Source organism: Amblyomma maculatum, chromosome 9 (assembly GCF_055883805.1).
Source record: "Amblyomma maculatum isolate TAMU_Amacu chromosome 9, ASM5588380v1, whole genome shotgun sequence".
NCBI lineage: Eukaryota > Metazoa > Arthropoda > Arachnida > Ixodida > Ixodidae > Amblyomma > Amblyomma maculatum.
Window position 1 is genome coordinate 84,069,571 of NC_139352.1, and position 12,460 is coordinate 84,082,030.

Here is a 12,460-nt window from a genome sequence, read left to right on the forward strand (position 1 = left end):
CTGGATGAGTAGGCAGGCAGTCGCTGGACTAGCCAGCGTGCTTCACGTTAGCTTGAAAGAATCTTGACCTTGATTGCTGCTCACAAGCAGTAAAGTTGGGACTGCACTTTGCAATAATTTCTTTTTTACTTAATCCATTTTTAAGCCTTTATTCCACGGGACAACCGCATTTTAAAAATCAGTTCTGGAGAAGGAAGTTGTTGAGTGCCTTAAACCGCGATGATTAAGATGCAGGCGGGGACAGACAGTGTTAAAATTACAAAACAATGAAACCGGAGTAATTAATGCACCAGTGTCAAGGAAGGTCACAGTCGGTAACGCTCAAGTCGCTCCCTCATGTCTAAGGGGATGTCTGCATCACGATCCGGGAAAGGTCTGGTTCGAATTTGGTTGTTCAAATTTGGCGGCCTTCGCCGGACAATGGAGACCACAAGTGCTTGAGATTGGGTTATTTGGGAACATACGCAAGACGTGCACTGCTTAGATTCACGAAGACAGCGATGAAGACGGCAGCATGAACGTTTACTCGGCTAACTTGACGTGATCGTTAATCTAAGCAATGCACGTCCTGCATATGGCGGAGACCGTGCAGGGTAAGATTTTGCGCGCCTGGGGGAGGCAGATTTGTATTTATGCGTGATGTAGTCTTTCATCCACGGACGTGGGGACGACGCCGTGGCAAGCTAATACACGTACAGTAACACTGCAAAAACTCACTGCAGCTCCAACCTTTAGTGCATACAGAGCGCAGGTCTCTCGGGAAGGTGCGTGCAGTGGCTGCACTACAGTTCCGAGCTAAAGTGCGAGTAACAGGGTGAATAGAGCTTGACTCTAGGTAATTTGTTCCTAATTTCTCGTTCCTTTCTTATCCTGACCTCTGTAGTTCGTCCAAGTGCAAGAATCTAATGGGACGGTATATACTACGGCATACACTTTTATACTCTATACATATTTTGCGCACGTTACTATCCTGTCTGTGCGGCGGTCTGCGGTTGCTCTATGACGCGTTTTCGCCTGAGCACTGCGGCTGAATTATGCAAGAGCAGGCAGTTCTGGCTCATTTTCAGCTCCCTGGGCCATGAACTAGTCTTCCCTTCAGCAGCTCGGGGATGCCTCGGCGTCAGTTTGGGTAAATACAACCCTCCTGCCGATTTTGCTTCGCTTCCCACTTATTGCTATCCCATGTGTCGTAAGTTGGATGTCAATCACCTTGCCTTTAACGTCCAGTTCTCGTTTAGTATTGTTATCTGCGTGCTATATTTGGTCGCTCCTTATGAAGTGATCATAAGACAGAAGTAAAAACTCGGTGCTGCAGTTCCAGCTATCTCAGTAGTGCCATTAGCAGCGTTACTCGAATGATCAAGGCCGCTGATGCAAGATTCTAAGATGGTAACCCACTTTGCGTCTCCATTTTAGGGATCTGGGGGCTTTTTAGCGAGGATAAAAAGACGCCCTTAAGAGACACCGAGAGCCTCTTGTTCCAGCTAGATCGACCCTCTCTGCTTTCCGTCGGGGTCCTCAACGGCCTCTGGGGAGCGGCGTTTATGCTTCTAACCGCTTCTATCCCTTCACTTCGCTCTTTTTCAGAGCCGAACACTGCACTGTTTATGGGCTCTTTATTATTCTCTCTTTTATAGCATGGCATAAGTGACGAGGATTCCAGTTGCTAAACAAGCCGGCCTGCAGCCCATCCACAAGTGCCATCCTTGTTTTCCGGTTCCCGAACAAAGTTCACCGCTTCTCTATCGTCTGGACCGTTCCCTGTAAACATAGCAGCAGGTGAGGCGGTTCCTCAAACATTCGCCGTCGGGGTCCTTGAGCCCAGCGCGGAGGCGGCCTCTATTTCTGGGCATGTGCGGCCGTCAGCAGAGTCTCGTTCTGTTCATCGCTCCGTGCCCGTTCATTCACCTCTGTGAGCACTGTCTCTCGTTCGTTTCGGTCTCACGGACGGCTGGAGACCGAAATAAAGGCTTAAATATACGGCGCTCGTATAATTACGTTCTTGCTGCGGGAGGCAAGCGCGCCCAATTTGGTTATCACAGCCACGGCGCTTGAAACAACCACCACGACTGACGTAGCTGTGCTCAGTGGTTGAAACTACACTGTTCTTCCGTCTCCTCCGCATTAAACGCTTCAGCCTGTTTTATTTTTCACTAAACGGGTCTTTCTTGCACTAGACATCTATGACAGGTAACTGAACACTGACGCGTGAGCAGTAGCTTTTACTTCCATATATGTGCACAATTTCATTTTGAATTGAGTCGTAGGTACCCAAGATTCACATTCTCTCTATATACTCGTATATCCGGCTATACTTATATACACTGGCCGTTACTACAAAAAAAAAACCTAGTTTCAGCTTTAGAGGCACACTCGCAGTTGAGTATGAACGTGATCGGCTTCGTAGTGGCCGAACAAGACCATTTGAGCTTTCCGGTCACTTACTTGTTTCGTAAAAGTAGATTCATCATCATCATCAGCCTGGCTATACCCACTACAGGGCGAAGGCCTCTACCATATTTCTCCACTTAACCCGGCTCTGCTAGCTGCATCCGCTTGACCCCTGCGAACTTCTTAATCTCATCCGCCCACCTAACTTTCTGCCGCCCCCTGCTACGCTTTCCTTCCCTTGGAATCCAGTTTGTTACCTAAGCGACCATCGGTTATCCTCTCTTCGCACTACATGTCCTGCCCATGCCCATTTCTTCTCCTTAATTTCCCCTAGAATGTCAGTAACTTGAGTTATTTTTCGGACCCACACTGCACGCTTCCAATCTCTTAATTTCACCCCTACCATTTTTCATTCCATAGCCCTCTGCGTTGTCCTCAACTTAAGTAGAACTCTCTTGGTTAGCCTCCACGTTTCAGCCCCATAGGTGAGTACAGGTAAGATGCAACTGTTGTATACTTTCCTCTAGAGCGATACCGGTAAGCTGCTAGTCATAATCTGAGAGTGCTTGCCAAATGCGCTCCATCCCAATCTTATTCTTTTTGTTATTTCCTTTTCATGGTCCGGATCTGCGGTTACTACCTGTCCTAAGTAGACATATCCGCCTACTACTTCCAGTACTTCGCTACCCAATTGTTCCTTCCCGAGGCTGTTGAACATTACCTTTGTTTTCTGCATATTGTATTGATTTTCAAGCCTACCTTTCTACTTTTCCTGTCTAGGTCATCATTCATTATTTGCAGTTCATCCCCAGAGTTGCTTAGCAAGACAATATCATCAGCAAATCGCAGATTACTGAGGTATTCTCCATCTACCCTTATCCCTAACTAAAAAAGTATATTACAGAAGAATAATGCCGCCAGATATGCTTATGAATTTTGTCCAGGCGTCTAGGCGAAATAAACCATAATAAAGCACGCTATACGTCTAATTCGAGAGTAATATATGAAGAAGATGAGCCCTTTTTGCTGGACGCTGATGAAGAGGAAGCAGTCTGTGGAATTGTGATCGCGCAGATCATCGTGCTGGTTTGATCATCGTACGCTTCCTTGCCGACCTCGACGCCGTCCTCGACGTATAGATTAAACTTTCCTTTACACTGTTAATATTGTCAGAGTCGTGCTTGCGCCAGCACCGAGGATTGAAGTTCTGATGGCCGTCCATATCTCCATTGCGTTCTTCATCGATAAGCGCTACAATCACCAACGCTCACAAATGCGAAAGATAATCGTCTTATCGTAACTGCCAAATCTGTCTATGGCTGCCGCAGTGAATGCGTTTCTCGCAGTTTGAATGAAGGTTGCGTCTGTGGCTTCTTCGTTTAAAGCAGATGGGTTGATAGGGCATGTTTATAACGGAGCTAAAGTTGATTTGGCTATGTTTGCTAAGTTTAACGACCCAATGCGACTGAGGGTATGAGGTACGCCGTAGTGGAAGGCTCCGGAAATTCCGACCACCTGAGGTTCTTTAACGTGCACTGACATCGCACAGCACACGGCCTTTTCGCCTCCATCGAAAAGCGGCCGCCGCGGCAGGGATTCGATCCCGAATCCTTGAGCACCGCAGTCGAACACCCTAACCACTCCACCACAACTGCAGGGTGGAGAAGTGGTTAGGGTGCTCGACCAATATGCAATATCTGTATTGTATATTGTGGCAGGCAGCAGCTATGCGCTTTAATAAAGCAACAAAGAAAAATAAAAGTGAAACTGATAATAATACAATACAATACAAACAATACAGTACATATTTATTTTTCCAGAAAAGACCTGGATGGTCTCTTGGGCTAAAAGCTACACAAAAGCTTGAAGAGGCCCAAGATACCGTTCACATGGCAGCAGCATAATGAAAGCAGTGGAAATCTCACTACCATCAATATCAAAGACATGAATATGGCAGATTAGAACAATGGTTATTTCAAATAATGTAACCAGCTATGAATTAAAATAAGCCCTTTGTATAACAATGAAAATCTTATGCGATGCAAGATAAGAAAAATGCACAGATCATCAACCAAGAGAAGAATAAAGTGAGGTTATAAACATCCGGTGCTTAACACATTCACTGTTTATCCTTCAGCCTCCGCCCACTTTTATGAGATATTTTTGTAATCTCGGTCCCAGTTAAATTATAAATTTCTCATTTTGTGATTGCTGTTTTGCGATACTGCACCGGTTCTTTTCATTGTGTCTTTTATCGATGACTCTCTATCTACTCCATTAGTTTATGTCCATGATACTTATTTAACTGTTTTCTGTGTTGAAAAAAAAAGTATCATGGGAAAACAGAATGAGAAGCAGGAACAGCTCGACGCCTTCTGCGTACGCTACAAAGCGGGATATCAACGCTCTTTCTCCCATGTCTTCTGTTTTGGTGTGCGGTGCGCGCTTTGTTCTTGGCGTCCTCCCAGCAATGCTAGCCGTAAACCGCTGCGCAGATCTTTGTCCCGCGTTTAACCGTCGTCTCAAACGTTGCATTGCCCGGACGTCAACCGTCGGCGCGGGAGTCGTTATTCAATCGCCGTGCTAAAGGTTCAGTTAGACAGGAGACCGATTTAGCAGTTCTGCTCACTTGGCAATGAAAGAATGTGTTCAGTACAGAGAAGAAAGGAAGACATGATACTGTAGGGAAGAAATTAAGTGAAGGTTTTAGTTTGGCAATGTAAGGATTTACATAGAGATGCATATTTAGCACTCGTTTAGCTGAGTTTTCCTTCATTTAGCTTTGCTTTGCAACGTCTTTCATGTTCAAGTAGTTAACGAGTGCTTTGAGATTTTATTAGGATGAGGGCGGCCATTTTATTTAGTGAAGATGAGGTGAAGACGACATCAGAAGCGCAGGCGTGGAAGACTGGCAGCGTATCAGGTGAAGAAACTGGTTATTACCGGGGCACTGCAGTGTTCTAAAGCGGTAACCATCGAAGCTCAACTTTCTGTTGCGGGCTGTGTTTAAAACCCACTGGAGGCGAGGTTTATTCAAACGGTCACTCGATGAGACTTCACGGCCACCCCGGCGAAATACAGAATGCGGGTAGTAATGCTTTCGCATCGAGATATGCAGCCCGAAATCAACCGTAACGCATGCGTCGCCATGGGGTGGGTGCAGAATGTGCGAATAAGCCTTCTATATTAGCTCACTAGAGGTTCCTCTTTCAGAGGTAATAGCAAGGGGGCAGCGATGCTCAGCGACTCCGGAGGCAGCTATTTCATCTGTGCACCACACGAAATGGAGGCAGCAAAATAAAGACGCTAGAGGCAGTAGACGAAGTTTGCTTGCTGATGCATGTGTATATACGTATCTCAATCCGTTGTTAACAGCGCGCGTATACGAGCCTCGCTTTAGGCTGCCGGGCACAAAGGTCATGGGTTCGATCACTGGCCGCAGCAGCCATGCTTTGGTGGAGGCAAAATGTGAAAACGTCGGTTGCATAACCTCAATAAACCGAAATAAACACGGTAGTGGTGGTGACATACATTTATTCATTCCTTTGTATCAGGAGGTGTTTGGACCAATGGCCTATTGCCTACCTAGAAGGGTGGATAATGAAGAATTGGGAATGGTAGGGATTGAATGGACTGGCCCAGACCCCGTGGAAAGCGGCCGAGAAGGTCGCTCCATATAGGCTGCAGCCCCCATCAAAGCCTATATTGAAGTGCTTCAGGACTGTCGAGCATAGCATTGTGTTTGTAAAAATTTTGAGGAGGTTTTAAAAGGTTCCGGAAAGCGACGGTGGCTCTCCTTGTAATATGCAGTAATTTCTTTGAATGTGATAAGGTATTGGGTGGGCTCGGAGTAGACTTTCCGAGCAAGTTTGAGTGCACGGGGAGAGAGCGCGCGGGCCGCCTGATCGGCTAACTCATTGCCCAGGAGTCCCTGATGGCCAGGAGCCCAGATGAGATTACAATTTGAAGGGTCGCTGTACCGACAGCAATTTTGTAGGATGCGCTTGGCAAGAAGAGGTATCCAACCCAGCTTATATTTTTGACAGGGCCCCTTGAAGTCGGTAATGATGCTTTTCGCTTGGGGAAGGGAGAGGGCGCGCGCAATCGCGATTTACTCCGCGTGTGTTGTGTTGTGGGCATGGAACGTGAGTCCTGCCACTGTGTTGGCGTTATGGACCACTGCCGTGGTGAACCACCTCCCACGGTAGGGACCTCCAATGTCCACGTAGTATACATGTTGTTGTCGACCATAATGCCGCTCCAGTGCTTTCGCACGCGCCTGGCGACGGCCATTATGATCAGAGTGTGACATGTTGCGAAGAATGGGTGTCACCCTGAGGGCGCGTCTCCAGGGTTCTGGCGCTCGTACCCTTTCCTCAGAGGTGGTGGTGCACTGGATGTGTAGTTAGTCAAGAATGCGGCGACCGGATGGCGTTTGTGATAGGCGCATGTATTGGCTGAAAACGGGCCTCTCGGAGTTCCCGGTAGGTGTTGACTATACCAAGGTCCATCAAACGCTGGTTGGATGTTGCAATGGGGAGGTCAAGAACCCGTTTGATAACTTTACGATGTATGACCTCCAGTTGGTCCTCGTCATGTCTGCGCATGTGAAAGTAGTGGGTTGAGTCGAGAATTTTACTTGTAACGAAGGCATGTGCCAGCCGCAAGGCACCTTTACTTCGTAACCTCCCATGCTTATTGGAGACCCGGTGGACCATACGGCCCACCTGGTCGCCATATATGCGATGTTTCGTTGTTGTGTCCGGTCGGCGTTGTTGGTGAATAAAGAGACCAAGGATGCGGATCTCCTTAGCCTCTCTAATCGGACCCGAAGGGAGTGTATAGGGCGAATTGAAGTGTTAATTGTCCCGAAAGGAGGGACAGATGTGGATTGTAGGCCAGAGTACGTAGCGTAAGCGTCCACCACCTCCGCTGCCTGTTGTATACACGTTTCCATGTGTCCAAAATTACCTTCCGTTGCCCAGGTAGAGATATCATTCGCATATATGGCATATCGGATGCCAGGTCTTTCATTGCAAGGTTTAAGAGGAGGGGAGACAACACTGCGCCCTGTAGTGTGCCTTCGGGTAGCTAGCAACCCTTCGTAGGCTTTCGCATGTAGCGACGCCTGAGAAATGCTGATTCTCAGCTCATATGACAGTGGGCCAAACGGTTGGTTCTCTGACGGCTGTGAAACAGTGAAGAATAACGGAAAAACAGTGCATAATGGAAACATCAACAGAAAAGTAACGGAAAAACCGGTAGTTTGAACAAGGAGTCTAAAACTGAGGTGAGAGTGAGCGACAGCTTCTCGACATTTCTGAATGGAAGCGCGTGTAATACGCGCCGCGTTGCATTATGAGCAGCTGAGCGAACTATGGAGAACTGCGGCGGACTGTTGAGGCAGACAGAGAGAAAAATGGCGTTGAGCGTCAAAGGATTCAAGCTGCTGTTACCCTCGTGCAGAACCAGCGGAGTTCGGAAAGACATGTGATGCAGCTTTCCTTCCTCCGTGGATGCAGGCGAGAGGGAGCTCATGCTCTGGTATAGTAAAAGAGGGAGCAGGAAGAGAAGGGGCAGCAGCAGTGCATCACGTGGAGGGAAGGCTTCGGCTCATTGGAGATTACATATAGTAAAAGCGTTTGCTGTGCTGCAGGTGATCTGTGTCCTACATAAAGTGTTCTTCTAATACTGCTACTGGTTTTGACGATAAGATAGGAAACGTGCTACATTTCCTTCTAGTGTGTGTGTGTGTGCGTGTGCGTGTGCGTGTGCGTGTGTGTGTGTGTGTGTGTGTGTGTGTGTGTGTGTGTGTGTGTGTGTGTGTGTGTGTGTGTGTGTGTGTGTGTGTGTGTGTGTGTGTGTGTGTGTGTGTGTGTGTGTGTGTGTGTGTGTGTGTGTGTGTGTGTGTGTGTGTGTGTGTGTGTGTGTGTGTGTGTGTGTGTGTGTGTGTGTGTGTGTGTGTGTGTGTGTGTGTGTGTGTGTGTGTGTGTGTGTGTGTGTGTGTGTGTGTGTGTGTGTGTGTGTGTGTGTGTGTGTGTGTGTGTGTGTGTGTGTGTGTGTGTGTGTGTGTGTGTGTGTGTGTGTGTGTGTGTGTGTGTGTGTGTGTGTGTGTGTGTGTGTGTGTGTGTGTGTGTGTGTGTGTGTGTGTGTGTGTGTGTGTGTGTGTGTGTGTGTGTGTGTGTGTGTGTGTGTGTGTGTGTGTGTGTGTGTGTGTGTGTGTGTGTGTGTGTGTGTGTGTGTGTGTGTGTGTGTGTGTGTGTGTGTGTGTGTGTGTGTGTGTGTGTGTGTGTGTGTGTGTGTGTGTGTGTGTGTGTGTGTGTGTGTGTGTGTGTGTGTGTGTGTGTGTGTGTGTGTGTGTGTGTGTGTGTGTGTGTGTGTGTGTGTGTGTGTGTGTGTGTGTGTGTGTGTGTGTGTGTGTGTGTGTGTGTGTGTGTGTGTGTGTGTGTGTGTGTGTGTGTGTTGGGCTCTTCCGCTCCTGACGCGGCCACTTAGCATTGCCTATAAGTTATGGGCTATAACACACACGCGCTGAGACTGGAGGCGGAGATCATTTATTGACGCACTACACCTGTGTCGATGCACGCAATCGATGGATCGAGTTTCCAACTAAATGAAAACGTTGCCCGCCGCAGTGGCGCAGTGGTTAGGGCGCTCGACTACTGAACCCAAACACGCGGGATGGAATCCCACCAGCGGCAGCAGCTTTTCAAAGATGGAGACGAAAAGCTTAAAGATCCCCGGGTGTTCGAAATTTCTGGAGTCATCCACTATGGCGTCTGTCATAGCCTGAGTTGCTTTGGCACATTAAACCCTACAAACTAACTACATGGATAGGTTTCTTCTCCCGCGCTTCGAAATATTTAGTGTTACCCATCCCTACGCCTTAATTTACAGGGTCCACGCTGCCGCGTTACAAATCGTAATGAGCGTAAGCGCGTACTATACACGGACAGTCGTACTTGTCGAACGGCCACGTTGTCGCGTGCTTTCGTCGCATCTTCACCAGCGGCCCTCGACATCGGCGGTGCGCGACAGGGTAGTGGGTCGGCCCGATGCTTTTTCCTGCGCAGTGACTCAGTTCATAGGCGGCGCGTGCGGCTGGCGGCGTCTTGCACGAGTCTCAAATGCTCAACCGCGGCCTAGGTCGGTTGCGCAAGCGCTGGGAAAGGGAGACGCGGCCCTGAGGGTGTCTGTGGCACCCCGGTTCGGCAGGTTGAGGCCACGCGCTCTGGGGCGGAGTGACTTCTGGCGAGCTGCTGTCAAAAGCAGGAGAGGCGAAGAAATTAGGGCAGGAAGGAAACTGCTCTCTCGTCAGATAAAGGATGGCTCAGTTGAGATACACGCCGTTGAAATTAGAGTAGGCGATGAAGACCTTACCGCGATGGAGGTGCGTTTGAGAGACCATAAGTTTATGGCATGTGCTGTTCTAATTTTTTGCAGTGATATTTCGGTAATGTATCTTAATAATGTTAGCTGGCCCTTTGCTGCAGTTACGACTGAAGTCAGCCACATATGCCCCAGTAGAGGGACATATTTTCTTTAAATAACTTTGACGCATGGGAGTGCCCTAAAATTAGAAAAACAAATAAAAACCTCGTCGCGGCACCTCTTTTCGTGATGAAAATTTTCTTAGGTCAACAGCATGCGGTAAACTAGTAACAGGTTGTAGAATAATGTTAGATTATTGATGGATTCATGCGGGAGACGTTGTCAGACAGTCATCAAGGCTTACAGGAAGAAAAAATGCCTCTTACTCTGAATTTCTTCACTAGCGTATACTGCTTTGCTTTGGGACGACTGTCGACATGAAATATTTTTACGGCAAGTGGATAGATATGATCAAATGCAAAACGAAATATTCGCGCGGCCTTAGCTACTGCAGCGCAAAGCATGCTAATATGAGCCTCAGTTGAGTTCGAGCGCAGTTCTGGTAAAGCAACAACTAAACAACTATTAAAACAAAATAAATAAATTGACACAAACGGTCAAATCCGAAAAAGAACGTTCAGAAGAGTTGAAGCGAATGAGGAGTTTTCAGTACTTGCGCTGATCAATATGGGTGAGCTAGAATTTATATCTGACTGAAAAATTTCCCATTCTTCTAGTTCTGATTCTGCCTAGTTGCAAGTTATAGTGCCGAAACATTAGGTCCTTTCCCTCAAACGTTAACAACAAGACGCAGAGTAACATTGCCAGTCATAACAACCTGCTTGTTGGGAACAATTAACGGAAGAAGCATCACCAAAAATTAGTTGTTGTTTAGCTCTGGTTAACCCTAGTTGAATTGCGATAGCAATGGCGGAAGCTTATTTTGCCTGCTATATCATTCCCCTATCACGCCCTATCAGTGTAAGGTGCTACATTATTGGGGACACTTAGGCTCACGAAGGCGTAAGCTACCAGCCCACATCTGCATGAGAAGGGTTCAATGCTGCTGAACCGAATATGGAGCGAAAGCATTAGTCGCGGGTGACTGAGCGTTCTTCGTCGTCTTCTCCGTTGTCTTCTTCTTCGTCTTCCTCTTCGTCTTCTTCTTCATCTTCGTCGTTTTCGTCTTAGTCTTCTTGACCGTCTTCTTAGTTTTCGTCTTCTTCGTGGCTGTTCAAGGTCAAACGCGGCCCTTCCCGGGACCACGCGACGGGCCGAAACCTGGCGTAGTATTGCTCTCGCATAAAAAGAGCGGTTATATGTCGCAATATTATTTATGATAGCAGATGGTTTTTTTTTTATTGAGGCGAGAAATTGCAGTGAATTAGGTAGGTGTCACTCCTATACCAACGGTTTGCGAAGATAAACATGCTTACAGTACAAAATTAAAAAATTACGAGGGACTTTAACGACTAAAGTAGTGAAAGGGTTAAAGCCTGAGTGCCGCATTCTACGACGCAACTGATACTAATTATTAGGTAATTAATTAACTGCCTGATTAAGTATGATTACGTTATTATTGAATTACTCAATTAGTCGTAAATGAGTACTAAATTAACTTATCAATTAGTCGTTAATTAATAATTGATAATTAATTGACATATGGCCGTATAAGGCACGTGTTCGCCCAGACTGTGGGGGTTCTCTGTGATTGTTCGAGACATCTATGACGTCATCCCGCCTCAGCCAATCAGAGCCGCCGCAAAAGCGGGACACATTTTGTCCACGACAGCATGAGTCAATAAAGGCTTTCGCCTTAATATTAGGTGAACCTTTTGTGCCTTTCACATTTCTAACGTAAATGCATCTCTATGAATAAAACTAATAGTAGAGCATTATAATTGAAAATAAACATAGTGTAATAGAGGGAAGCCGAACAAGTGGCGTGATTCGAATAAAGTAAACTATTTTCAGACAAGGACTCCGCACAGATGCCATTCTCCTTGCGTAGCGGCATACAAATATATCATGCACGTTTCCGGGAACCAAAACATGACGTATCGTTAAGCGCTGAGTGATAAGCCAATAAGGCTGAGTTGTTTCGAGCACTACGGTGGTTAAAATAGAGTGCGCTGCAGACAAAATCTACGTAACTTATCGTTGGACGAAGCAGGAAAGAATATAGGGAGGGCGAAAACGCTTCTTCATTAATATATCACAAAAACCTTTGCGGCCATACGTGCAGCTCGAATGGATATATAATGAAGTCAAGTGTGCACCCCATAGAAGATCCTTGAAACTGCTTATACTTATAGCAGTTTTTTTTTTTCTTTTTTGACAGTGCATAATGGCTTTGGCCGAGCTATAGGCTAGCAGAGGGCATGCTTGGCGGAAAGTTGTCATTTAAGTCGCACTGTAGTCATTTGTAGCCTGTCTTATAGTCAACAGTTCTTGATTTGGTAAATATCGCACTCTCTACGCAACGTTTTAGTTGAGTGACGTACCGTACGGTCTAACTGTTGAATGTTGGTTGCTTACTAGAACCATGCAAAGACAGACGCAGGGTAAGACAGAAGAGGTGCACACACGTAGTGGTTTTGTGTGTTTACGTCAGCTGTCGTGTCCTGCGTCTGTCTTCTACCTTCGCAAGCACCATCAACCAGCTTGCTCAACAACTTTGCGCCAATGTTCGTTGCAA